The following is a 27,252-nucleotide window of genomic DNA, read 5'->3' on the forward strand; positions in this document are numbered from 1 at the left end:
CAGCTGAGTTTCTTCCACCATGAAGGCCTTGATCCTCTTCACCTTCCCTGTGCTGTTGCTGCAAGACCTCAATTCAAGGAGCTAAGCATCTGACACTTGGTTTCAGCTCAGGTTGTGATTTCAGGGTCCTGGGATCGAGCCCCTCACATCTGACCTTGAGCTCAGCACAGGGTCTGTTGGAGGTATTCCCCCCCCCCCCCCGCCCGCCTTTGCTCTCCTGCTCTCTCTTTCTCTCAAATCCAAGTGAAAAGAAGACCTCGGTCCAGTGAAACTGCCCCTGTGTGGAGGCATTGGCAAGCCTTGCCTACAGGTCTGAGGGCTTCCTGGCAGTGTCTGGATCTCTCAGGACGGTGGTAAGCTCGCCCGTAGGTCATGCTCTGATTATTAATGGAGCCCACGCTGGAGGTAGGGTGTGAGGGTCAGGGAGACATCTGCAGCCCAAGGGTCCTACAAGACGGTGGTGTCGTCCTAAATTAGTACTAATACCTCATGTATCATCCCAGCACCCCTTAAGAGGTATGTGATGTTTGCCACGAGTGAAAGGTGAGCACTGGAGCCTCAGAGATGAGTCCTCAAAGGTCATGCAGTAAACTCAGGAGTCTGACCTTGAGCCCAAACCTCAAAATTCCACGTTCCTTCCACTTTCCATTATGGCCTTGATTTCAACAGACATCAGATCTCAAACACAGACCTTTGTGCCCTTGGGGAACTGCCTGCTAGTGGGCACGGATGAGGGGATGGGAGCAGGGCGAGAGCGAGGAGGTACTGCCTCCCAGGCCTCTTGGAACTATGATCTGACCAGTCAGGGCAGGTCCCTGGGGGCAATGGCTGCTGTCGGATCTCCGTGGTGGACTCTGTGGTGCTTGGATTCAGCATACACGAGGGAACTTCCCATCAGGCCCACGGAGCCCTCTCCCTCTGGCTCTGGGGCTGGGATGTTCTCCATGGTTCCCCAGTGACCGGCGGGCCTAAGCGTCTTCCTCCCAGAGTTGTTGCCAGGACACTGGAGAGGACGGGAGGATGCTTCCCTATGTGCACTGCCTCTGACAGAGAAAGGGTGCCCAGAGTTGGTGGGGCAGGGTCCTGCGGAATATCCACGCAGTGGGGCACATGGCCTCCTCCAGCTGTCAACTCAGAATACTGGTAAACCCTTGATTGGCCATGGCTGGTCAAGGGCTGCTTCCTGCTACAGAGAGTCTACAGGTCTGCTGTGGACCCTGGCTCTGGGAAGGGAGAAGGAACCAAAGGACAGAGGCCTCGGAGAAGGCACAGGGAGAAAACACATGAATGGTACACAGGATTTCACATGATAACCCAGACCATAGGGAAGGAACTGGGTGGCGACACTGGGTCAGCACTTGTCGGGAGCGAGGTGGGGCCCCATGTGGATACATGTTAGTCACACAGTGGGCTGCACAGTCCAGGGCCTTGTACCAACGGAGGGTACGTTGAGAAGGCAGTTAGTTGGCTGAGCCGCACAGGCCCCGGGGCACCAGAACCCGCTTATAGCAATGCCTCTCCTGAATTCCTGAATGCAGAGCCCAGACCCCAGGAGAACCACCACCTCAGGGACGTGGCTCCTACATGTGAAGGGTTTTGTGCAATCGAGGACGATCTGGTCACTGGTCTGGGGAGATTTCCAGTGCTCCAGACAACCCCGTGGCTGACGTGGTGATATTCCTGGTCCAGCAGGCAGAGCCAGGAGGTCCCTCCAGGCAGGTGGTTCTGCAGGTGCTAGACCTGCTGGATCCCTTATTTCCCCCACAGCTCAGGGACAGTCTGTCTCCTTTGGGTTCTCTGCTCTAGGGCCCCTGCCCATTCTCTGCTCCAGGCGTCTTCCTGCTTCTTGGTGCTGTTCCCTAGATTGATTTCTGGTGGAGGCTCTGCACAAGTTTGTATCTTAACCTCTTCCTTCCTGTGTCAAGGGGAGAGGTCAGGTCACCCTGATCAGAGCAAGGAAAGCCAGAGGCATTTGGAAATGTCACAAAAAGGGAGAGAGAAAGAGAGAATAATAGACTAAAGCATCTTAACATTTGTAGAATATTTTAGTTTATACTCATCCTAAACTGCTGGCCCCTGGAGGCAGAATTTCACGTTTATTTTTATTTGCTTTTATATTTTCAGGGAATGAGAGAAAGAGACAGAGGGTGTGTGAGCAGCAGGGGAGGGGATGGGGAGAGAGAATCCCAAACAGGCTCCATGCACAGCTCAATCCCACTGAGACCTGAGTGGCCTCAGGACTGGCCCTGAGATCATGACAAGCTTGCCAGCACCCTAAGAATTGAACTTTTAGATGGTTTTGCTTGACTGCCATGGTGATTTTAAAAATACTAGTCATGCACATGCCTTTCAGGAGGGTGGCTTGCCCCCAGGACTCCTTCCTCTCGTCTGTCTGGCCCCTGAGGACATCGGACCAGCTTCCCCAGTTTTGTTGACAAATAACTGACACACGAGGTTGTGTGAGCTCCAGGTGCTCAGCAAGGTGTGACGTGTTTTGCTGCAGGAAGACTGGGGCCCAGCCTTCACCTCCTGGCATCACCATTCCGTCGTGCTGAGAGCTTTTACCATCTAGTCCCAGCAGCAAGTTTTGAATATACAGTAGGCACAGTTAACTGCCGGGGCCACACCCCACCAGGTCCTTGTACCTGATTTGTCTCACTCCAGGGAGTCTGCAGCTCCCAACTCGTGTTTCTTCATCTGTCCCCAGCAGCCCTGTCCTGCAGCATCTCTGTTCCTGAACACTGAGCTTGTGGTGCCACCGTCTTTGTCTTCATCTTCGTCTGAAACTTCACACAGCATCACCCCCTCAAGATGCTGGTGCGAGTGATGGGACCTCTTTTATTCAAATGGCTCAATAATATTCATATCTATCTGCACATACATACACGTGCATCTTGTTTTCTTTTTCCAACACTTCTCTACATTGTGCGGTGCTCACAGTGAGTGTAGTGCCTGCTGTCACCATACTAGGTTGCTGTATATTATTCACTCATCACCCAGGCTGTCCTCATCCCTGTGACATGCATACTGGAAATTTCTGTGTCTCCATCCCATCGTACTTTGAAAATGCCCAGACCTCCCTCCTCCCGACAACCACCAGTGTGTTCTCTGTATTTACCAATATCTGTCTGCTTCTTTGTTTTTACCACATATAAGTGGACTTGTACAGTATTTTTCCTTCTCTGATCTATTTCAGTTGATGTGACGCCTTTAGGTTCATGCGTGTTGTTGCCATGGCAAGATTTCATCTTCCAGAGGCTGAGAAACATTCCCTCACGTGTGCATCTGCCGCATTGTGCGTATTTATCTCGTTGTCTGCAGGGACGCTTGGGCTGCTTCCATGTCATGGCTGCTGTAGGCACTGCTGCGGTGAACTCAGGGCTGCATCCATCCCTTCAAACTTGTCATTTCTTTGCATAGATGCTCGGCAATAGGATGACTGGATTGTACGGCATTCCTATTGCTAACTTACTCCATCCTGGCCAGCCCAGCAGCTTGGAGGCTCCTGCAGGAGCACCGGCATCTCAGGTTTTCTTATCAATTCCATAAGCCCCTCTGTGCCTCTCGACTGGATGATTAATCTGTTTCCACTTAAAGTCTTCGGTGACAGGTAAGGGTCAGCATTCCCAACTCGTTTCCTGGAGGTTTGAAGCTTCTTTCCTGTCCTGCTTCTCCTTGTCCTGCTTCTCCGATGATTGCCCATCTTGCTGTGCTTTGCTTCCTTCCCCTTCACATTGTATGGATCTGTGGAGGTTTTGGTTTTGTTGTCACCCTGAGGCTTACGTGAAACGTCTTACAGATGTAACAGTCTGTTTCAAACTGATAACTTATTTTTGATCACATATAAAAGATACCCTTTACTCTCCTTTTTATGTGTTTTGATGTCACAATTTACCTCTTTTTATATTACGTATCTGCTGATAAGTTATTGTCTTTATGGTATTTTGAATATGTTTGTCCTCTAACAGCTGTTACCATTGGGTGGCTAACACACTGTCGTGTTATGATGCTGTGGATCTGACTGTACATCCACCTTTACCAGTGTGCTGCATGTTTTCAAATGATCTCGTTTTACTGATTTAATGTTCTTTCATTTCAGCTGATAGACCCCTTCCACAATTCACATAAGGCAGGTCTAGCAGTGGAAAGTCCTCTTAGGTCCTTTATGTCTGCTGGGGGAAACAAACCCATGACAGGAATCCACAGATCTGCATTTGTTCACGTGGCTGGTTTCAAACAGTAGTGAGCATGAGATCGTTTATACACATGTGAAAACACACGAAACTCTGTAGGGTTCGAGGTCCTATGTACACATGGCAGAGGCACAAGCATGTGGCCTTGTGCACACTGCATGCGTGATTGCGTTTGCTCCTGGAGACACAGGGAGAACAGTATAGCCTCCAATTTGTTTCTAACATTTAATTTTATTTGACAAAGACTTGAGCTAATATGGCAAAATGTTTACATTTGTGGATTTGAGGCTATGGTTACCAGGCTGCTTATTATATGATTTTCTATTCTTTTCCATACTAATGTTTTCAAAATAAAACAATTTAGTTAAAAAGGAAAAACATAAAAAATGAATAAAGAATAAAAATAAATATTCAAACTAATTCTTAAATTCTAAAATAAAAAAGTTCAAACTGCCTGGTACTCAGGAAAATATAGATAATGAGATACAAACAGTATGAGATAAAACTCTGTAGTCACCAGATTGGCATTTTTTTTTTAATTTCCAAAGGCAATAAGGATGTGGAAAAATGAGACCCTTTATTATACATTGCTGGTAAGAATGTGAGTGGTCATCACCTTGCATCAGAAACTGAAGGCAAATAATGTATAATGCAATCAACTGGTGATGAGAAAGCATGTTATAAATGTAAAAGGATTTCTTTTTTTTTTTTTTTTTTTGTAAAAGGATTTCTAAAAGGTTTTCAGACTTCAGGACAAGTGAAGAATGTGGAGGAGCAGCACTGTGAAGGGAGAGCCTGTACCTGGTTTCCCTAGGAGACAAATTTTGCTTAGTTAAAAATAGGCATCAGAAACTGAAAGAAATAAAAACAGCTCTGTTGGGATCCCCGGGTGGCGCAGCGGTTTGGCGCCTGCCTTTGGCCCGGGGTGTGATCCTGGAGACCCAGGATCGAATCCCATATCGGGCTCCCGGTGCATGGAGCCTGCTTCTCCCTCTGCCTGTGTCTCTGCCTCTCTGTCTCTCTCTGTGTGACTATCATGAATAAATAAATAAAATATTAAAAAAAAAAACAGCTCTGTTTAAAATACCTTGATGGTTAAAATGTTTGTGGGAGCTGGTAGACTGGGTGAGGTTAGCATATGACCCCACTTAGAGGGAGGATAGGGTTTAAAGTCCTTGATAAAAATTAGATACATGCAAACAAGGAGCAAGGAAAAACAATCCTAAAAATAAATGTCATAAGGTCAGTTACTACATGCAATGTAACAAGGACCAAATTGCTCAAAAATGGGATCTGTAATGGGATTAAAAAACCCAACACCTGTGATGTTCCCTTTTTTCCCTGGAGAGATGCATTAGCAGAGGCACCTGGGTGGCTCAGCCAGGTAAGCGTCTGACTCTTGGTCTCAGGTTCTGAGTTCAGGCCCCATGTCAGGCTCCATGCTGGGTGTGAGATGTGCTTAATAGGTAAATTAGACAAACAGCATGAGCATAAGTCTAGCAGCTGCTGTACCCATGCAGATGGGGTGGATGGTCCCAAGGCAGGCCCACCGGGTTTCCTCTATGGGAGAGCCCACAGGCAGCCTCATCGCCCCAGCTCCAACCCAGGTGCTAGCAGGGTGGGGAGGAGGCCCAAAACATCTGGTCCTCACTTGACTTACTTACCTAAAGAGATTAGTTATTTAAAAAAAATGTTTAAAGCTTTTTTTATTTTTAAAAATCTTGAAAAGATTTTATTTATGAGACAGAAAAAGAAGGTGAGCGAGAGTGTGAGCACCAGCACACAATGGCAGGGGGAGAGGGAGAAGCAGAAACGTGGCTCATGCCACCGTCCAGACTGGCAAGTCCAGAATCTGGGGGGCAGGCCAGTAGGTGCGAGACTCTGCAGGCGGTCTGGAAGCAGACACACAGGGAGGCTCCTCTGCTGGACCCAAAGTCCACTGATTTAAATGCTAATTCACCAAAACATGTGCTCACGGCCGCACCTAGATTAGCATTGACCAGATACCTGGTACCGAAGCATGGCTAAATTGACACATGGAGATAACCAGGCTCTCACACAGGCCAGTCCAACGAGTTAAACAATCTATTTCTTCCAAGAAAAATCTATTCAAGTCTTCTGGCCATTTTTTTTTTTCTTCTTCTGGCCATTTTTAATTGGTTTTGGGGTGTTGAGTTGTATAAGTTCTTTATATCTTTATATCTTTTGGATAGTAACCCTTTATGATTTAATTCATATGTGAAATTTCAGAAACAGTACAAAAGAGCAAAGGGGGAAAAAGAGGGGTAAACCCAGAAACAGACTCCTAACTCTAGAGAACACCCTAGGGTTATCAGAGGGGAGGTGGGGGATGAGAGACACAGGTGATGGGGATGAAGGAGGGCACCTGTCCTGATGAGCACCGAGTGCTGGATGGGCGCGATGAATTACCATACTGTACACCTGAAACAAATATAGTTAACTAATGAATTAAAAACTTAGGGCAGCCCGGGTGGCTCAGCGGTTTAGCGCCGCCTTCAGCCCAGGGCCTGGTCCTGGAGAACCGGAATTGAGTCCCACGTCAGGCTCCCTGCATGGAGCCTGCTTCTCCCTCTGCCTATGTGTCTGCCCCTCTCTCTCTGTGTGTCTCTCATGAATAAATAAATAAAATTTTTAAAAACAAAAACTTAATTTTAAAATAAGTTTAGAGGGATACCTGGGTGGCTCAGTGCGTGCCTTTGGCCAGGGCTTGATCCTGGGGTCCCGGGATCGAGTCCCGCATCGGGCTCTTGGCATGGAGCCTGCTTCTCCCTCCTCCTGTGTCTCTGCCTCTCTCTCTCTTTCTCTATGTCTATCATCAATTAATCAATCTTTAAAAAAAATAAGTTTAGGGGCACCTGGGTGGATCAGTAGCTGAGCATCTGCTTTCAGCTCAGGTCATGATCCTGGAGTCCTGGGATCAAGTCCCACATCTGGCTCCCTGCAGCTGCAACATCGGCTTGTCCATGGGTCTTGTACCTACTGGCCCCCCAGAATCTGGACTTGCCAGTCTGGATGGTGGCACGAGCCACGTTTCTGAAGCTGTTGGGTGTTTTTCCAGGGAAGTCCAACAGTCTGCCCATCCTCAGTAACAATGCTACTTGTGCAATGGCCACACACAGGCTTGCCGCTGAGGATGGACACAGACCTGTCAGAGGACGCCAGAGAGTTTGACTTTTCTCAGGCTGGAGCCTAGCACGGAGCCCTTGGTAGAGCCACACTGAGAGCCACAGACTGGAGTGCCTTTGGGAGGCAGGGGATGCGGTGGCCAGAGGGCCAGGGGTGCAGCAGCGCTGGGGAGCTGCCTTCTGAACAGAGGCTGGGGGACGTGTCTGCCCCTCTTGTGGTCTGCAGGCTTCTCTTGAGCCTGTCAGGGGCTAGAGTTCACGCGGTGAAGCCCTAACCCCATTACTTGGGAATGTAGGGCATTTGGAGATTCGGTAGCAGAGTGAGGGTTGCACCAATCTGACTGGTGTCCCCAAGAGTGAAGATCAAGACACAGGTATCAGAAGTATTCCTGCAGCAAAGGCTGAGTGTGGACGGTGGCCAGCCAAGGGGAGAGGCCCCAGAGCACACTGACCTGGGACTTCTAAGCTCCAGAATCGTGAGCAGTAAGCGTGTTAAAGCATGCAATCTGGGGCATGTGGTCACGGTAGCTCCAACAAAGTGACCTGTGGACCGAGTCCCCTGTGGCTCCAGAGGTTCTGAGTTCCTAGCTCCTCATAGGGGTGGGGGTCCCTTTTCCCTTGAGCCCTATTCCCTTCTCTCCTGACACAGTCATGACACAGTCACGCTCGTGACTGTGGCCAAGTGTCCACTTCAGGCCCTTCTGGTGCTCTGGGTGCGGGGAGCAGGTGGGCAGAGTGCGCCAACCATCTGCACCAACACTCTCAGGACCTGTGACCCAGGGATTCCATGTCTGACTGTTTGCCAGAGGGAAATGAAAGCACATATGGTTCAGGGAGAAGGAAGGAGGATCCTGCGCTCCTGAGAATGGCTCTTCAGCACCTCTGGGTGCCAGACCCAGGTCTGGGCACTGCTGATTGCTCCTGAGGACAGCTGGACAGGCAGCCGCCAGAGTGCCCGTTACAGGGTCCTGTGATGCAGCACAAGTAAGGCAGGAAGTGGGGGATGGGAGGAGGTAGGGTCCAGCTTTTGGGAGGGCTCCACACCGCCCCCCCCCACGCCCTGCAGGCAGATCACCACTCAACGTCAACGCAATTCTTGCTGCTCGGATGGGATTCTGGCTAATTCTTCTCTTCTGTGCTTTCTGGATATATTGCAGTTAACACACTCATTTTTACAATTAGAAAAAAACCACAATAAATGCTACATAGAAACCACATCTTCAGTCGACTCCCGATTTCTGTGGGAGAGTGTCTGAACTGCTGCTGGTGTTTACGGGCCTCTAGGGGCCTCCGGCCTCCACCCAACCTCATTGTTAGTTCCCTCTCTGCACACACTGTCTTTCCCAGTCACACAGTTCCTTTGTGACCCACACTGGCCAAGGAGGGTTGCCAGATTTGGCAAAAAGAAAGTGTGAGACACCAGTTAAACCTGAACTTCAGATGATAAATGATACAATAAGTTAAGACATACTTATTTTTAAAAAGATTTTTAAAAATCTATTTATACATGACAGACACAGGGAGACAGAGACACAAGCAGAGAGAGAAGCAGGCTCCACATAGGGAGCCCGATGTGGGACTTGATCCCAGGCCACAGGATCACTCCTTGGGCCAAAGGCAGGCGCTCCACCGCTGAGCCACCCAGGCATCCCAAGACACACTTATACTGAGAAAGTATCTGCCATTCAAGTTGAACTAAGCATCCTCTCTCTATTTTATCTGGTGACACTATAGTGATTCTTCTCCACCATCTGCTGGAATAATCGCTTCCATCTTCCCTGAATCTTTCCACTTATTTGGGGAAGCAGGTGACGTGAAGGGGCTCAGGAAGACAAGCCTGCTGGCCAATCCTGTGTTGGCTATGCCCGGGTGCTTAGATATAATGAATGCACCTTTGGACCTTTGGGGGCACCTAGTGGGCTCAGCCGGGGAAATGTGCACCTCTTGACCTCGGGGTTGTGAGTTTGAGCCCCATGTTGGGTTTAGAGATTCTGAAAAAAACTTTGGCTTTGATCAGGGGGCCCTGGTCCTGGACTCAAGTGAAAAGGTGAATGTACAAGGCTTGGAGGTTCTCCCCAGGAAAGAAACTCTGTTCTAGTTTATAGAACTTTTTTTTTTTTTTAAAGATTTTTATTCATGAGAGATACAGAGAGAGGCAGAGACACAGGCAGAGGAAAAAGCAGGCTCCTTAAGGGAGCCCGATGTGGGACTCGATCTCGGAACCCTGGGATCACGCCCTGAGCCAAAGGCAGAGGCTCAACGCTGAACCACCCTGGTGACCCTATAGGACATTTCAATCTTCTATGTTGAGGTAAAATTTTCTTAGTCATTTTTTATTTTTACTTTTATTTTTTAATTTTTTTAATAATAAATTTATTTTTTATTGGTGTTCAATTTGCCAACATACAGAATAACACCCAGTGCTCATCCCGTCAAGTGCCCCCCTCAGTGCCCTTCACCCATTCACCCTCACCCTCCACCTCCTCCCCTTCTACCACCCCTAGTTCGTTTCCCAGAGTTAGGAGTCTTTATGTTTTGTCTCCCTTTCTGATATTTCCCACCCATTTCTTCTCCCTTCCCTTATATTCCCTTTCACAATTATTTATATTCCCCAAATGAATGAGAACATACAATGTTTGTCCTTCTCCGATTGTCCTTAGTCATTTTTTAAACCTGGTGTCAAATCTTACATTTTATTGGTTTCAGGTATTGGATAATTCCAGGAGGAAGCTGGACAGCTTCTGTTCCAGACAAGAATGCATTGCTGTTTGTCTGCCTCCCTCCTTGCCCCCCCCCCATGGTCCCTTACCTGTTCTTTAGCTCCACAGGGACCAAAGGGCATCTTCCTGCTGATTCTGACTTATGTTCATGGTCCCTGTCACAGATCTGCAGTGGGCAAGGTGGGCACCCCACCCTGTTTCCCGAGACAGCCCTGAGCTCTGGCTGGGGAGGCACCAGACAGCTGCTGCACCTGCCTCCAGAAACCCAGTTCACATCCAGCATCGTAAAGTGCAAACCATGCCCAAAACCTAAGCCTGGAGGGATGCCACCCTGAGTCCACGGTACAGATGGGGACACAGGAGGATGTCACGCATGCAGTGGCAGTGCAAGCACCACCATTACCTTTAGGACTGAGAGAGTAAAGGTCCTCACACCATCACCCATTTCTTTGTCTCCTTGTCTCACACCCAGGTCCCTGGAGCAGAACAGTTTGTGTTGCTGTGTTAAATGAAGCCATTTGGTAGAGGGGATGGAAATCTTCAGGCTGCAGTGTTAGTGTCTATGGAGCAAAATCTACTTAAGAGGGAGAAACACAAATCTATACTTGATTTACTTCTGCTTCTAAAAGGGATGCTGAAAGGACACACAGGAAATAAAACTGCTTCCCTGTGGGGCAGGGGTGGGGCCGTGGCAGACGGGTGAATAGAGGTGGATTGGTTGCAAATTTTCTTGATGGACATCTTTATGTATTATTGAACCAAGTGAATAAGTGTATTACCCTTTAAAAATAAATTACATCATAAAGTTACAGGATATATTTTATTTTATTTTATTTTTTTGGTTATATCATTTTGTTGGGAAAGAAGCTGACCTGGAAAATAGAGAGCTACTCGCTCCAAATGGCTATGACATTTCCACTTCCAGGGCTCATGGACTTGGTGCCTGACACCATCTCAGCCTCCTCACCTCCCAACCCCAGATCTGTGGAGCCACTTGTTATAATTCCTACTTTTCTGCCAGGTCTTCCCAGCTCAGCTTTTCTTCCTTCAATGTGGCATCTACGTTGCTGCCCCCCACCCTCTCCTGTCTGTGACCAGAAACTCCAGTGTCTGAAGCATCTGCTTCTCTTATTGCTGGTCTCTTCTCCGTGGGGAGCCTGGCGATCTTTGCTTGCGAACTAGGTGTTTGGTAACGCATCTGTAGGATAATTCAAGGCCTGCAATGATGTTAGTTTCTTCCTGCAAAGATTTTTGTTTTTGACAGTAGCAGTCTAAGAGTTCCTTAAACGAGCTCGGGATGAAGTTTGGGGCCTGGGACTTCATTTCTAGCTTCTAAAAATACAGCACGGGACCTCAGCAGCCTGCAGAATCAGCACACATCCCCAGACAGAAGCAACCCCACATGCCAGGCTCCCCTCCTCAGCAACCTTTCCTTTCCCAAAATTTGAATTTTCTCGATACTTTAAGAGTATTTTATCCAGATTTTTTAGTTGTCTTCACCTGCAGGAGGCATGAATTCCTCAGTGCCCCCACAGAGGTGGAAACCCTTCTGATCCAGGTTTCTGGCTTTTCAGGGCTTTGCTCTCAGAAAACCTTGTTTCCTCTGAGATGCATGGTCACATGGAGTTTCCCGGGGCAGCATGCAGCCCCCTGACCCCAGGCAGGGCCGGAGTACAGTCTTGCATCCAGAAGAGCAGAAGCAGAGTGGTCCTCCTCACCAGGCTTGAGACAAGAGGCCTTTGGGTGCACAGGGGGGCAACTGAGCTGAAGGCCAGTCTGCTTCCCAGACTCTGGCCTCAGGGCAACACCAGCAGTAGGGCCCATGATAGGTCTCAGTTTGCAGACCAGGATGTGACAGGAAATTGGAACTGGGCCAGCTCTAGAAGCCGCAAAAGGAGCCAAACAGAAAACACTTAGTGGTGCTAATGATGCATTAAAAACCTGTAAGTGAGCAAAGGTTTCCGCAGGCTTCACCTGCAGACAGAGCTGCTTCACCCATGGGTCCGGCTGTCCAGTCCAGAGTCGTGGCTAGGTGCATCCGTACGGGTGACTTCAAGGGCTGAGGGTCCACGGGGAAGGGCCGAGGCAGATTTCCGAGACTGCCTGTCTTGTGGGATCTTCCAGGGTCACTTATGGAACCCGCTTCAGTGACCCATTCAGGGCCCTGGGGTGTGTCACTCCATCCGCAGGATGGAGGTGGCTGCCCTGCAGGTCCAGGTTCGCAGGACCCAAATGCGCTGTGGGCGTGGACACTTGGGGGGGTGGTCCCCTCAGTGGCGGAGTGGAGGGTGGCCGAGTGGCCCCGGCTGGGTGACTAGCTGTCGTTGGGTGGTCGGTGGCCGTTGGGAACGTTGGGGCGGTTGGGGCGCGGGCAGCAGGGGGCGTGGGGGACGCGCTCGGGAAGGATCGGAGCGCGCACCCTCCGCGCTTGGGGGACCGAGGGTGCTTTAGAAAACAGCCGGTTTGGAAGCAATCTTGGTTATACTGCCCGGCGTTCAGCGGTTGTGGAGCCCTCCTGGAAGCCGGCAGCTGCGCGGGCAGGATGGAGAACAGCCCGGAGCGTGGGCTCCGGGGCGCGAGGCCGCAGAGCGCACTGACCAGGCGTGCATACCACTCCCCACCTGCCGCTGCACCCGGGTCACGGACCCCAAGTGTCGTGGGGGCACCGACCCCAAATGTCCTTAGGTGTGGACCCCAACTGTCTGGGGGCACAGACCCCAAGTGTCCCTGGGCGCGGATCCTGACTGTTTCAGGGGACATGGACCCCAAGTGTCCCGGGGGCACTGACCCTACCTGACCGGGGCGCGGACCCCACCCGTCCGGGGGCACACAGTCGGAGGAGGCCCTGGCTGCAGCTTGGTGCTGCTGCCAGAAGGACCCAGGGCCCCTGGCTGGTTCGGGGCAGGGGAGGGAATGGGGGGAACAGAGCCTGGGACCCTTGAGCTCAGGGGTGACTTCAAGCTCCACAAAATAAAAAAGCAAAAACATTAAAAGGATCTCCCGAGTTAGAAAATGTAAAACTAGGAGCCAACGTGAATATTTACTTGCAATGACAAATTACAAATATTAAAAAGCTGACTGCAAACATGAAAACATCTACAAAAACATTTTCAACCCTCTGACTGCCTCTGTATTTCCCGTATATTTTTAGCATATCTTTTGATTCCATCTTTATATGGCAACATTTTTTTTTAAATTTTTACTTATTTATGATAGTGAGAGAGAGAGGCAGAGACACAGGCAGAGGGAGAAGCAGGCTCCATGCACCGGGAGCCCGACGTGGGATTCGATCCCGGGTCTCCAGGATCGCGCCCTGGGCCAAAGGCAGGCGCCAAACCGCTGCGCCACCCAGGGATCCCTGGCAACATTTTTATACACATTTTCTCTGGTGAGAATGAATAATCTGATATTTCCTCTAGCATGGTTAGCATCGGGTTTTTATTATTTTTTAAATTTTATTTATTTATTCATGAGAGACAGATTGAGAGAGAGAGAGAGAGAGAGAGAGAGAGAGAGAGAGAGAGAGACAGGCAGAGACACAGGCGGAGGGAGAAGCAGGCTCCATGCAGGGACCCGGACATGGGACTCCATCCTGGATCTCCAGGATCATACCCTGGGCTGAAGGCGGCGCTAAACCGCCTGGGCTGCCCAACATAGGGTTTTTAAATTGAAAGTTTAGAAAAGTTAGTTTTGCAGTGATTATTGGTAATGTCGATTTCAGTATTGTTAACTTTGGGAAAACTTTTGTCAAAAGGTCCTTACGCGAGCTCTATGATTTCAGGGCATTTTGAGTTTTCCTGGGCAGTCACTAACTTTAAATTAAAATGCTAAAAGTCTGATGTGTTTATTTTTCATTCCTTGTTGTGAAAGTGTATTATGAGCTCTAGATTCTTTGTAGATGCCAGTATCATGCTAAATCAACAAGAAATTCTAAAAACTGCAATGTGCTTATAGGTTTATCCTTTTTATCAATTGGTTTTCAAGAAATCCAGGAGTGTCTTTCTCTCTAAAAATGTATCTCCTTCATTGCTGATTTTTGTTGGATCTGAACATTTTTTCCCTTTCTATTCACCTTTTGATGTCAGAATAACTCGTTGATTTCATATAGAAATATGTGAAATATAATTTTATTTTATGCTGCAGATAATTGTACATAATAATGCAAATATAAATAAATATATTCTTGAAGAAGAGGACTACCATTTTGAACAGACACAGGCTGAATCCCGCAAGTATATGAGTAGCATCCTAAATTGGCAGACATTGAGTTATTTCAAGGTCACTTTTGTGTTTTGAGATCATGTAGAAAGCTTCAGTGAATATCCTTCCACATATGCACTAGAGGACTTAGAATATCCAAGGTGACATTTTTGGTGACAGTGTGAGATAACTTCCAAGTTACGACTGGTTTTTCTCATCACCCTTTATTGAATAACGCAGAGTTCCAGCACTGATTTGAATCCCAGCTTCACAGCATGCTGTGTGCACACACACTTGCGTGTTTTCTTCACTCCTTGTTCTATTCTTCTGTCTGCTCCTCCCTGTGGGCCCAGCTATTTTAAATGCCGCATGTTTGCAAAGTGTGTTAATGTCAGGTAGGTCTTATTTTTTAGATTTTTTTGGTGGGTATTCATTATGTCTATTTTGCCAGTTGAGTTTAGCATGATTTTTAAGAACCTACTCACAGTCCAACCCCAGTCCAGTTAGTATTCGGACATGAGCAGCATGGACAGTGTGTGGGTCGCATGGGTATCATGGGCAGCATGTGGCCACGTGTGGGCAGTGTTTGGGCAGATGTGGACAGCGTGGGCTGTGAATGTGTGGAGGAACACAGGAGGCTTGGTGGGCAGCCTGGCCCCCAGCATGAGCTGTGCAGCTAGGGATGTGTACACAAGGCTGCTTGGGGACACCCTGGTGACAGCACTTCATCCAGGGGTAGAACTTGTCTGGAGAGGGACAGCAGGAGAGGCAGGCGGGGGAGGGACCCCATGGGGACCTATGTGTGTCTGCACACATTATAGCACAGTTGTGAAAGTGAAGGTTCACTTTGACTTCTCGCCTCTCTCTATTTCTTTGAATTAAGTTTTCTAAATTATACTAAATGGGGGGCGCCTGGGTGGCTCAGCAGTTGAACAACTGCCTTGGGCTCAGGGCATGATCCTGGGGTCCTGGGATCAAGTCCCGCATCAGGCTCCCTGCGTGGAGCCTGCTCCTCCCTCTGCCTGTGTCTCAGCCTCTCTGTGTCTCTCATGAATAAATAAGTAAAATATTAAAAAATAAAATACTGCAAATGGCAAATTGCTTTTTAAAGGACCTGTGTGACCAGGGTGTCCAGCAGGGGGCCACATGGCTGGCCTCCTCAGCACCTGGGGGCTAGGCACAGTCACTGCAGGGTGGCGCAGGGGGGTCCTCAGCGTGGCTTCCTGACCAGGCTCTGTGGTGATGGATTGTTGACCCTGTGGGAGACACTTGCACCCCCAGATCCACTCAGCCTGCACAGCTCCCCTCACACCGGGCGTAAATGAAGTGTGATGGCACCAAAGTTCTTTCTCTGTTAGATGATAAACTATTTTAGTTATGGTTAACCTCCATTTTTTTAAAGCTCTGTTATTTCTTTTCTGTTTTAGAGTATTTGTGGATCGAGACATTTAGAAATTTGCACTTAAATCAGTTTTATTCTTTCAAAAAATAGAATCACCGTGTCCTACTCAGTAATCCATCTAAATGATTATACTGTTCTGTTTCATTTTTAAATATTAATTAATTCCTGGCTTCTCTGGAATCTACTGTGCTGGGTTGTATGAGGGATGATTTCATGTTAATTCTTTTTTCTGGTTCAGTTGTCCCCAAATCATTTCTGTAATAGTAAGTCTGTTCCACACCTATGTGCTATTTCTGCTTTGACATAAATTAACTTTTTATAGTAGCACAATATACTTTTTTACTCTAGCCCTTTGAATATTTTTTCTGTTCTTACAGATATTATGTAGTTTTGATGATTATTCCTTTTCGTTAAAAATCTAGCAGTACCTTTGCCATATAATAATTTTTTATAAACTGTAAAATGTTCCTGCTGATTACCTTTTCAGAGGCATCTTCTTATTCAGTGCTTCTGAGTTTATAGAGCATTCCTTCAGTATAATTGCACTGCATTAAACTTGTTGGTTACATTAAGAATTATGACTTTTGAGGGCTCACTTACCTTCTCAACCAATAGCAGGATATATCACCGAGCACTTTTCTTTGCATTTCTGAATCAGATGTTATTTAAACCTTGTATTGAGAGTAGATATATATTTTATAAGGTTCATTTTAAAAAATGTTTTATATTTAAACTGAATTTAGTTAACATATATTGCATTAGTTTCAGAGGTAGAGGTGAGTGAATCATCATTATAACCTGGTGCTCATCCCATCACGTGCCCTCCTTAATGCCCACCCCCAGTGACCCTATCCCCTCACCCTCCTCCCCTCCAGCAACCCTCAATTTGTTTTCTATGATTAAGTCTCTTATGGTTTGTCTCCCTCTCTGATTTTGCCTTGTTTTATTTTCCCCTTCCTTCCCCTATGTTCATGTTTTCTTTTTCTTTCTTTCTTTCTTTCTTTCTTTCTTTCTTTCTTTCTTTCTTTCTTTCTTTCTTTCTTTCTTTTTTAAAGATTTTATTTATTCATGAGAGACACAGAGAGAGACGCAGAGACATAGGCAGAGGGAGAAGCAGGCTCCCTGCCGGGAGCCCAATGTGGGACTTGTTCCTGGAACTTCAGGATCATGCCCTGAACCAAAGGCAGACACTTAACCGCTGAGCCACCCAGGCGTCCCTCATCCATTTTGTTTCTTAAATTCTACATATGAGTGAGATCATATGCTATGTGTCTTTCTCTGACTCACTTACTTCACTCAGCATAATACTCTCCAGTTGCATTCACATTGTTGCAAATGGCAAGATCTCATTCTTTTTAATGGGTAATATTACATTGTATGTATATGTGTGTGTGTGAGTGTGTGCGTGTACATACCACATCACACACACACACACACACACCCCACATCTTTTTTATCCATTCATCTGTCAGTGGACACTGAGGCTCCTTCCACTGTTTGGTTATTGTGGACATCGCTGCTGTGAACATTGGGGTGCAGGTGTCCCAGCGTTTTACTGCATCTGTATCTTTGGGGTAAATACCCAGTAATGCAATTGGCTGGGTCATGGGGTAGCTCTATTTTTAACTCTTTGAGGACCCTCCACATAGTTTTCCAGAGTGACTGTACAGTTCACATTCCCACCAACAGTGCAAGAAGGTTCCCCCTTCTCCACATCCTCTTCAATATTTGTTATTTCCTGTCTTGTTAATTTTCACCATTCTCACTGGTGAGAGGTGGTATCTCATTGTGTGTGTGTGTGTTTTTTAAAGATTTTATTTATTTATTCATGAAAGACAGAGAGAGAGAGAGAGAGAGAGAGGCAGAGGCAAAGGCAGAGGGAGAAGCAGACTCCATGCCAGGAGCCCGATGTGGGACTCAATCTCAGGACTCAAGGATCACACCCTGGGAAAAAGGCAGACGCTTTAATAGCTGAGCCACCCAGGCATCCCTCTCATTGTGGTTTTGATTTGTATTTCCCTGATGGCAAGTCATGTGGAACATTTTCTCATGTGCTTGTTGGCCATGTGTATGTCTTTTTTTGAGAAATTTCTGTTCATGTCTTCTGCCCTCTTCTTGACGGGATTGTTTGTTTCTTGGGTATTGAGTTTGATAAGTTCTTTATAGATCTTGGATACGAGCCCTTTATCTGAGATATCATTTGCAAATATATTCTCCCATTCTGTAGGTTGTCTTATAGTTTTGTTGACTGTTTCCTTTGCTGTGCAGAAGCTTTTTATCTTGATGAAGTCCCAATAGTTCATTTTTGCTTTTGTTTCCCTTGCCTTTAGAGACGTGTCTAGCAAGAAGTTGTTGTGGCCAAGGTCACAGAGGTTGCTGCCTGTGTTTTCCTCTAGGATTTTGATGAATTCCTGTCTCACATTTAGGTCTTTCATCCATTTTGAGTCTATTTTTGTGTATGGTGTAAGCAAATGATCCAGTTCTGTTCTTCTGCATGTGGCTGTCCAAGTTTCCCAGCACATTTGTTGAAGAGACTGTACTTTTTCCAGTGGATATTCTTTCCCGCTTTGTCAAAAATGAGTTGACCATAGCATTGAGGGCCCATTTCTGAGTTCTCTATTCTGTTCCATTGATCTATGTGTCTGTTTTTGTGCCAGTGCCATACTGTCCTGGTCACCACAGCTTTGTAATATAGTTTGAAGTCAGGCATTGTGATGCCCCCATCTTTGGTTTTCTTTTTCAGCATTCCTCTGGGTATTTGAGGTCTTTCCTGGAAACATACAAATATTAGAATTGTTTGTTCCAGCTCTGTATAAAATGTCAATGGTATTTTGATAGGGATTGCACTGAATGTGTAAATTACTTTGGGTAGCATAGACATTTACACAATATTCATTCTTCCAATCTATAAGCATTGAATGTTTTTCCATTCTTTTTCTTTTTGATAAGTCTGGCTACAGGTTTATGAATTTTGTGAATTCTTTCAGTGAACCAGCTCCAACTTTTGTTGATATATTGTGTTTTTTTAAATTTCTGTATCAGTGATTTCCACTCTAATCTTTATTATTTCTTGTCTCCTGCTTGATTTATTTTATTTGAAGTTCTTTTCCAGCTTCTTTAGATGTAAAATTAAATTGTGTTTTTGAGACTTTTCTTGTTTCTTTCTTTCTTTTTTTTTTTTTTTTTACTTTTCTTGTTTCTTGAGAAGGCTTGTATTGCTATATACTTCCCTCTTCGGACCGCCTTTGCTGCTTCCCAAAATTTTTGAACTGTCATGTTTCCATTTTCATTTGCTTCCATGAATTTTTTAAATTCTTCTGTAATTTTCTGGTTGACCCATTCATTCTTGATAGGATGCTCTTTAATTTCCATGTATTTATACTCTTTTCAAATATTTTCTTGTGGTTGACTTCAAGTTTCATAGCATTGTGCTCTGAAAATATGCATGGTATGATCTCAATCTTTTTATACAGGTGGAGACTTGATATATGACCTCGTAGGTGATCTGTGCTGGAGAAAGTTTCATGTGCACTCGAGAAGAATGTGTATTTTGTTGCTTTAAGTTGGAATGCTCTGAATATATCTGTGAAGTCCTTCTGGTCCAATGTGTCATTCAAAGCCCTTGTTTCCCTGTTGAGCTTCTGCTTCGATTGTCTATCCATTGTTGTGAGTAGGGTGTTATTATTATCAATGTGTTTCTTTATTTTATTTTTTTCAATGTGTTTCTTTAATTTTGTTATTTATTAGCTTTTATATTTGGCTGCTTCCAAGTTAGGGGCATAAATATTTGCAATTGTTAGATTTTCCTGTTGGGTAGACACTTTTATTATGATATAGTGTTCTTCATCTCTTATTGCAATCTTTGGTTTAAAATCCAGTTAGATATAAGGATTGCTACTCCAGCTTTCTTTTTTTTTTAAGATCGCAAATTTTATTACTTATTTATTTATTTTATTTTTTATTTTTGAAAGATTTTGTTTATTTATTCGAAAGAGAGAGAGAGAGAGGCAGAGACACAGGCAGAGGGAAAAGCAGGCTGCAGGGAACCCAATGTGGGACTCGATCCCGGGTCTCCAGGATCAGGCCCTGGGCTGAAGGCGGTGCTAAACTGCTGAGCCACCTGGGCCGCCCAAAGATTGCACATTTAAAAAATTATATTCTTTATAAACTTTTTTTACATTTTCTAAAACAACCATTCATAATATTCAAAGTTAAGGAGAAAAAAGACTTTCAAAACATGCATGTACATATTAAAAACTATTAATGGTACAAATTATGTTTAATAGTGAATGAAGGGAGTAGGGAGAAAGTCTCTGATTTTTTTTAAAGGTCAGAACTGAGCATTTTTTCACATAGTCATGAAAAATGAACATTATATTAACTTTCACATATTTCACATAAAATTGATAAGGACAGAGTAATGTAAGAAAAGGTATAATCAATATTTAGGCACAACAGTTTTCCAGCTTTCTTTTGATGTCCATTAGCATGGTCAATAGTCCTCCATCCCCTCATTCTCAGTCTGAAGGCATCTTTAGTTCTAAAATGAACATCTTGTAGACAGCATATAGATGGTCTTGCTTTTTTACCCAATCCGATACCCTGTGTCTTTTGACTGGAGCATTTAATCCATTTACATTCAGAGTAACTATTGAAAGATACAAATTTAGTGTCATTGTATTACCTGTAAAGTCCCTGTTTCTGTAGATTGTCTCTGTTTCTCTCTGGTTCTAGGGTTCTCTCTTCACTTACAGGATCCTGCTTAGTATTTCTTGCAGGGCTGCTTTGGTGGTCATATATTCTTTCAGTGTCTGTCCTGGAAGCTTTTTATCTCTCCTCCTATTCTGAATGACAGCGTTTTACTGGATCAAGTATTCTTGGCTGCATGTTTATCTCATTTAGCACATTGCATCTATCATGCCAACAGTTTCTGTACTGCCAAGTCTCTGTGGATAGATCTGCTGCTAGTCTAATGTGTCTACCTTTGTAGGTTAAGCTGCTTTCAGGATTTTCTCTGTCTCTGAGATTTGCAAATTTCATTATAATATGTCATGGTGTTGACCTATTTTTGTTGATTTTGAGGGGAGTTCTCTCTATGTCTTGGACTTGAGTGCCTGTTTTCTTCCCCAGATTAAGAAAGTTCTCAGCTACAATTGTTCAAATAAACCTTCTGCCTCCTTTTCCTGCTCTTTCTCTAGGACTCCTGTAATGGGGATATTATTTCACTTTATGGAATCAGTTATTACCCTAAGTCTACCTTTGTGATCTAATAGTTTTCTTTCCCTCTTCATTTAAGCTCCATTATTTTTCATCAGTTTATCTTCTATATCACTGATTTCTCTTCTGATTTGTTCATCCTTGTTTTTATGGCCTCCCCTTGGAACTGCATATCAGTTATAGCATTTTAAATTTCAGGCTGACTAGATTTTAGTTCTTTTATCTATGCAGTAAGGGATTCTCTAGTGTCTTCTATGCTTTTTTAAGCCCAGCTAGCATCATTATAATCACTGTTTTAAATTCTAGTTCAGACATTTCACTTATATATGCACTGATTAAATCTCTGGCTATCATTTCTTCCTGTTCTTTCTTTTGGAGTGAATTCCTCCATCTTGTCATTTTGCAGGGAATAAAAAAAGAAAGAAAGGAAAAATAGAAAAAAGAAATAATAAAAAATAAAAATGAGGGATCCCTGGGTGGCGCAGCGGTTTAGCGCCTGCCTTTGGCCCAGGGCGCAATCCTGGAGACCTGGGATCGAATCCCATGTCGGGCTCCCAGTGCATGGAGCCTGCTTCTCCCTCTGCCTATGTCTCTGCCTCTCTCTCTCTCTCTCTCTCTGTGACTATCATAAATAAATAAAAATTTAAAAAATTTAAAAAAATAAATAAAATAAAAATGAAAAAAATTATAAAAAGAAAATCTAAAAGTAATATAAGATAAAATCATATACATATAGAAAGCTAGTGCCTAGGTGTGCTTTAGTCTGCTTGTTATGAGAAGCTTGTTAGAAAAAAGGTAGAAAGAAAAGACAAGGAAAATAAAAAATTAAAAACAAAATATGTGCATATATATATTTTAGGAAAGCAAGTTTGTACAATTTTGATTTTTAATTCTTTTTAAAATATTTTATTTATTTATTTATTCATGAAAGACACAGAGAGGCAGAGACATAGGCAGAGGGAGAGGCAGGCTCTCTGCAATGAGCCCGATGTGGGACTCAATCCCAGATCCCGAGATCACGCTCTGAGCTGAAGGCAGATGCTCAACCGCTGAGCCACCAGGGGTCCCCTTGATTATTATTTCTAATGAGTGCATACTCATATGACATTCATCCACTAAATATTATTTTAATGCAAAAAGGGAGGAATCCATTTTTAAAAAGAGGACTTGGGATCCCTGGGTGGTGCAGCGGTTTGGCGCCTGCCTTTGGCCCAGGGCGCGATCCTGGAGACCCGGGATCTAATCCCACATCAGGCTCCCGGTGCATGGAGCCTGCTTCTCCCTCTGCCTATGTCTCTGCCTCTCTCTCTCTGTGACTATCATAAATAAAAAAAAAAAAAGAGGACTTTATTTGAATATTATAAATGATATATCTGTATTATCTTTGATTATTTCATGCATTTATATTTATTACTATCTTTGCTTTATTTTTTAGCTTATAGAATGTTTGCAATTGACTTCAAACTCTTTATTAAATTTTAAACTATATAATCAGAGAGGGAAATAAACCATGAGAGACTCTTAACTCTAGGAAACAATGTGAGGGTTGCTGCAGGGGAGGGGGTGGGAGATGGGGTAAGTGGGTGATGGGCATGAAGGAGGGCAGGTGATGTGATGAGCACTGGGTGTTGTATGCAACTGATGAATTAACGAATACTACATCTCACATTAATGTTTTACTGAATGTTGGCTAATTGAATTTAAATAAAAAAAATAAATTTTAAACTATACCAAGAGGTAAGACTATGGCTTCTCGGCCTGGATCTTGTGAATCGACCTGATTCTGGTAGGCAGAAACAAGTAGCATTCTTGGCAGAGGGAAGTAGGCCATAAGGCTTGAGGGGATGTGGCCACATGGAGTGTGTTCAGGAAGCTACATGTAATTCTTTTGGTTAGTGGGGAGCCTGAGGGGCAGTGGGGGGCAGCACTGGGGATGGAGATCGGGGTCAGATCCCTGACAGCTTGGACTCAGAGTTAAGGAGTTTGGGCTTATTTTGAGTAATGAGAAGTCATCTTGAAGAAAGGAATAACACAGGTCAAAGATGAAATATGGCTGAGATGTCAAGTGTTATGACAGCAGGTGTTGAGTCCAATGACAGAAATGTGGAGGTTGAGAGCAGTGGACTGCACAAAAGTAAGGTGGACAGGATGATGTTGGCCTTTCCATATTGATTTTGAGCTGCAGCTAGGGCAATGGGAGAGAATTCGCTCTTGGTTGGAAATATGGGATTGACTGTTAGGGACAAATACCTGGTTTGGGAATTAGGATGATATCTGAAGCCTTCAGAATGGAAAATTAAGGGCAGAGTTTGGAGACAGAGAAGGGTTAAATAAGCAACCCTAAGAAGGCTTCCTTCGTGGAGGGAAAAGTGAAGAAGCAGAGGGGCAGTGTGAGAGGCACCAGGACAAGGAAGGATGGGTGGGGTGGGAAGAACGGAGTGGGGGTAGGATTTGGGGACAGTTACCTCAAGGAGGAGGAAGCCCAAGTAAAGGCCCTCTGGGGCCTTCCCAGAGATCTCCCTTCCCAGAGATCTCTGGTGACCTTGGAGGGAGAGGTCTCCAAAGAGAAGCAAGCCCATGGCTGAGCAGTGCAGGGGCCCGAGGAGAGGACGTGGGGCCCAGAAGGTGGGTTATGAGGGTGGAGAAAGAAAAGACTGGGGGAACGCCAGGTGAGGGCCATTTGTTTGCTTGTTGGAGCATTTGCATTCCCCTGGGCCCCTCCCTCCCACCTTCCCTTCCATCTCTGCCGTGGGTCATCCATGGTGCCCATTCTACCGAATGCTGCCGGTGACACCCAGGGGCACCCCTGTGTCCTCTGCCTCCTGTGGCTCTCTCTTCGCCTCTGCCAACCTCTGGCCCCTGACCTCAATTCATCCAGACTCTCAGGGTGAGGAAGAACTTCCCAGGTCCCCTCCCCTGACTCCAGCCTCTGTCTGTATATCTCTTCTTGACCAAAGCAATACATTTTGAGAGTTTACAAGAGGAAATGAGGCAAAAAAATGACAAAAATTAAAGAAAATACTCTTCATAAATAGCTAACAGCAACAACAAAATCTAAAAATATTTTTCTGACCAGCTGTGGGAAGAATCTAGCGAATGAAGCACACAGTCTTCCGTTTTAACTGCATGTCCTTATCTTTGGCTCACAAACGCACTTCCTAATTACCACTCCCCTCCCTTCCCTGGCAACCTTTTAGAGTCTTTGTTGGGTTTTTATTGTAGTTGGTTTGGTAAAACATATTGCTGTGCTGTGCATTTGTATGTGGAATGAACAAGGTGCTGTTGTCGGACTGGTTCCATTTCTCACAGATCCACAAGGCTATGTCATTAACATCAGCCCATGTTCTGTGTCTCCCATGCTTCCATCAGCTGGTCTTCCATAGAGGCACTTGCCTCCTTGCTCACCACCCCGCCCCCGCCTGTCCCAGGACTGGACTGGGCATGATCCATCTCTCTGGGGGCATGATGCCACCTTGAGCTGTCCTCCCAGCGCCTGCATGAGGGGTTCCCTGGGATGTTCTGTGGGTCACAGAGGAGCACAGACGTAGGTGCCAGCAGCGTCAGTTGAGGGGCTGAGCTCGTCCCTGGCATCAGCTGCCATGGCCCTTCCATCACAGATTCCTCCCCATGCCCTCGTGCTGGCCACTCGTTCATTGGGTGTCCAGTAATGTTTCCATGTCTCTGGTCCCAGGTGAGCTCAGGCACTCATCATGTGCATGGTAGTGCTTTGTGTGCCCTCTTCTGTGCAGTAATTATTCATGTTCTCTACAAACATTCCTCTTGGGCTCCTGTTTTCACCTGATGTGCAGACTTTCCTTTTTATTTTCTACATCTGAGTCTCTTGGTTTCAGACACTATGCTATCATCTCTCACCTGGCATTTTGCTATTAATTTTGTCCACGGTGTTTTAATTGAACCACAATATTGCCTATTGACAGGGGTTTTCAGACAGCTTTCCCTCTGCACTAGTCACAGTTTATCCTCCAACGTTGTTTTCTACTAGATTTATAGTTTGGCAGACTCCACATTTGGGTCTGTAACCCATCTCAAGCTCGCCTTCCTGCCTGGCTTCAGAGAGGGACCTGGATTTGTTCTCTCTATTGCTTCCCTCATTGTTTATCAAAAACCTGAAAACAGATTTTTTAGGATCTGAAATCATTCACTAACTCTATGGAGTTAGGGCCACAGGGACCTGTGGAAACACTGATTTGAGATCTAGAGAGAGGCCTTGCATCCTCAGGCTATGGGCTTGTGGCCACAGAGGCTCTTGCCCACCCAGCAGGACAGGGGCTTTGCCTCTCTGCTGACTCAGTCCCACTAGGCTGGCTTCACTGGCGCAAAGAGTTGCAGGGATCAGCAAACAGCTTTTAGACATAGAGAGAAAAATATCCTGAATTCAGGTGGAATAAATCCTGTTACTGTGTTATTTTTTGGTAGTTTAGACTTCAAGAAATTACACATTTCTTCTCCCAGCCACCATCCACTCAGCGATCTTTAGGGCTGCTTAGCCCAAGCAGGATGTTTGGAGGACTCTGGTTCTAGGCAGGAACTCTGGTGTGCCCCGTTGAGCGCCACCCCCACCCCCAGGCTGACAGAATGTGTGTACGTCTCTCTAGGAAAGGCTCAACCGCAGGATCAGGAAACTCAGAAGAGAGCTGAAGGAGCTTGGATGGCTCAGGGCACAGGAGGAGGAGAAGCTGCAGGTGTTGCAGGTGGATTTGCGGGTCCGGGGAAGGGCCGCCTTCGAGGGACCTCAGGGCCCAGACTCCCTACTCTGGCCTCCGTGGTCCCTGGAGGGGCCTGATGCCTGTGTGTTGGGAGAGGGTCCCGAGTGCTGGCTCAGCCTCAGAGTCTACTGGCTGTGACCTGGGCCAAGTCCTCCCTCTGATCTTCACATGGTTTAAATATGAGACGAGAGTCAGTCCTGCTCCAAACAGCTCACAGTGATGATTGAAGGGGATGGCTGAAAACCATGGGCTCGTCTCTGTCTGTCCCGCTCCTGAAATGAGGGGTCCCTGGGCCAGTGGTGGGAGAGTGCAGCTGAGCAGGCTGTGGCGTGGCACCTGTGGATGCTCACAAGAGCGTGGGGGTGAGGGAGCATGGGGCACCAGCATTCTCGCTGAGAACACTTGGCGGTCCAATGGCCAGGAGGAAACCATGAGTCTCTGGGAATCCCTTTTCTGGAGCTCTAGGAAGCCTGTGGGACCCACAGGCTGGAGGCCCAGCTGGAGAGCCAGCAGCAAGGTGGGAGGCCAGGCCCACTAGAGGACATGCCAGCAGAGGTAGCCACGATCCTTGGCATCTCCAGAGTCATGACACAGTTCAGCAACCTGCTCACAGAGCTGCAAGAGACCATCCAGGGGCTAAGTGTGGACACACTGAAGGTGCAGACCCCGGGGGTCCCCTCAAGTGGTAGGCGGCACCCACCGGTTGGTGTGAGAGGGATCCGTGGCAACAGCGAGCAGGGCACCACCCCTAGCTCTGGGGGACCCAGGTGGGGAGGGGTTTAGAGGTGGCAGGAAGCTGGGAACCTATCGTGATTCTTGCTCTCTGGCTCGGTCTCCTAGGATGCCAGTGACTTACTGGATAGGTAGGTGCCATCTCATTTCCCACAGGCCTGAGTTCAGGCTCTGCCACATTCTGGGGGATCATGAGAACGGATCACAAGAGTCTGCAGAATCTACCAAAGGATTTCTTTGTTTCTAGGAGCAATCCACAGAAATTAGAGGCTGATTTATAGTACCACAGAAATCCAGCCCTCAGGTGACTGACATGAGCTGTGCCAACAGTGTGAGTGAGCTTGATGGACCTCTAGATGGGGCCTAGCCCCACTGGACCGGGGCCGTGGCCTCATGAGACCTGGTTGCATCTGGGCGTGGCCCTGTGAGACCCCAGCAGAGGGCCAACAAGTTCGAGGACACTCAGAGGCGCTACCCACTGTGGTCGCGAGCACAGCCTGGAGCCAGACCATCGGATCCAAGTGTGTGATATGTCTCATGTGTGTCTACAGATTTGGGGCCAGCTGTCAGCCTCCACCTGCTGGATTGTCTCATGCATGCAGTAGGGCCACTCATGATGGCACCAACCTCATAGGTTTGAATTAATGTGTCAAATATTTAATACAGTGACCACCTACCCTGAGTTCTCTGTGTGTTTGCTTGCTCGTTCGCTGGGGCCCAGCTTCACGCCTTCACCTTGCCGTCTGGCTGATGCGGAAAATCCCATTTTCTTTATTTACACATCTGTCACAAAGAAAGAGCTGCTACAAGGAAGGGCATGCAAAGCTCAGGTGTGAAGGCACAGATATCAGGACAGGATCCTGGGGAGGAAGACCAGGAGGGGTACCTCTGCCGGGAGCACTTCAGGGAGCAGAG

The 27,252-nt window shown here is 46.3% G+C and overlaps 1 long non-coding RNA gene across 4 annotated transcripts; it reads left to right on the plus strand.

Annotated features, from left to right (window-relative positions):
* Window positions 1-223: 223 nt before the first annotated feature.
* On the plus strand, window positions 224-27,019 carry LOC119867736. 4 transcript variants are annotated; one of them, XR_005384463.1, is made up of 5 exons: window positions 224-2,817; window positions 3,197-3,295; window positions 3,421-3,610; window positions 25,495-25,581; window positions 26,585-27,019. It is a non-coding gene; the product is annotated as an uncharacterized LOC119867736 (long non-coding RNA). The 4 variants fall into 4 exon arrangements; XR_005384461.1 differs by having other exon boundaries at window positions 224-2,598; window positions 2,708-2,817; window positions 3,197-3,610; XR_005384460.1 differs by having other exon boundaries at window positions 227-2,817; window positions 3,197-3,610.
* The last annotated feature ends 233 nt before the right edge of the window (window positions 27,020-27,252 follow it).

Source organism: Canis lupus, chromosome 35 (assembly GCF_011100685.1).
Source record: "Canis lupus familiaris isolate Mischka breed German Shepherd chromosome 35, alternate assembly UU_Cfam_GSD_1.0, whole genome shotgun sequence".
Classification (NCBI taxonomy): domain Eukaryota; kingdom Metazoa; phylum Chordata; class Mammalia; order Carnivora; family Canidae; genus Canis; species Canis lupus.